The 1530-nt window shown below is 38.6% G+C and overlaps 1 pseudogene; it reads right to left on the bottom strand.

The window, feature by feature from the left end:
* Positions 1-458: 458 nt before the first annotated feature.
* LOC113938865 lies at positions 459-562 on the bottom strand (annotated as a pseudogene).
* Between the last annotated feature and the right edge of the window lie 968 nt (positions 563-1530).

Raw genomic sequence — 1530 nt, 5'->3', positions numbered from 1 at the left:
ATCATTTTATTTTCCTTTAAGTTCAGTAACTGTACCACATACTACTGGTGTTGCTTCTATTAGTTTTTCTTGAAACATGACAAGTCTTTTTTAAACAGAAGATTCACATCTACTTTATTTCAGGCAACTTTTCTCCTATTTCTGTTCATTTTTTTTGTTTGCCTTTTTCTTATTCTCTTCTTCAGAGAATTTAGATATGTATGTATGGTAAAACCTCTTGTCTGTCTTTTATTATTTTTTAATCTTTTAGTTCTGTGTGATTTCATCAAGCTGTCCTGTATGCCTAGTTTTTTTTTTAAATTATGATTTTTGGTATTTTTTATTTCCTGAACTGTGGCTTTCAACATTATTAATATATCTATATTTCTTTTTTGAAACATATTTATAGTAACTTTTAAAGTCCTTGTCAAGTCACATCTGGGCCCTTCCCTTTTGCATGCAATTTCTTTCTTTTTATTTTATTATGTTAATCACCATACATTACATCATTGGTTTTTTCAATTAGCAATAATTGCGCCTCGTCTAAACCTCATTGGCTACGATACTGCCACTGCGCAAAGCTACATTATTAGTTTTTGATGTAGTGTTCCATGATTCCTTGTTTGTGTATAACACCCGGTTGCATGCAGTTTCTGTTGTCTGCTTTTTTCCTCCCTGTATATGGGGGTACATAAAAAGAAACATTCCTGTTTCTTTGAATGTTTCATAATTTTGTTGTTGTTGTTAAAAACTGGGCATTTTCAAGAATATATTTTAGCAACTCAGGCTATTGATCCCCCCCTCCACGGTTGTTGTTGTTGTTGGCTTGTTTATTTGTTCGGTGACTGGTCTGGACTGCGGTAGTGAAGTCTATTCCCCTCACTCCCATTGTGAAGCTTCTGGTGTTATGCCACAGAGGGCACGCCCACCTGATAGCTCCTCTAGTTGGAGGGATTGCTGTTTTGTTTTCAGCAATGCCCCGGGGCATAGATTGCACTACAACCGTATCCAATTAGTTTTGGACCCATTTTCAGGGGGTAGTTTTATGCCAGTCTTGCCAGTCTTTGAGGTTTGTTCTGACCATAAGAGGGCTCTCCTTAGCTATCTCTTTCCCTGGTTCTATCTGGTAATCTAGCTGACCTCTAGTTTAGCTTGTTGCTCTTGTGGGGCTCTCAGCCTCCTCCTAATTGTTTACTACCCAAATCTCCACTGTTGTGAAGAGTGTTTGGAGAGGCTTGAACTTCCCTGTACTTTGTTTCAAATAATGTTAGTTTTTTTTTTTTTTTTTTTTTTTTTTTTGAGTAGAGCATAGAACCTCTCTATTCTTATGGCCAGCATCTCCCCTGGGCAAAATCTCTGAGCCATTGCTGCAGAGCAGGTGGTGGGGACAGTCTTTTTTCTTAGGATAGCATTCCTCATTCATCAGCAGGGCACTAGGTAGAAGCAGGACCTCTGGTCTTCTCAGCTTCTCCTGGTCTGGAACTTTCATGCTGTGCGTGAACTGGGATGAAGGTGATTGGGTCCCCAGTATTCTCAGGCACCTGCTTGATA

The sequence above is a fragment of the Zalophus californianus genome, chromosome 8, assembly GCF_009762305.2.
Source record: "Zalophus californianus isolate mZalCal1 chromosome 8, mZalCal1.pri.v2, whole genome shotgun sequence".
NCBI lineage: Eukaryota > Metazoa > Chordata > Mammalia > Carnivora > Otariidae > Zalophus > Zalophus californianus.
The sequence above is the reverse complement of the archived record's forward strand: the minus strand, read 5'-3'. Positions and strand labels throughout refer to the sequence as shown.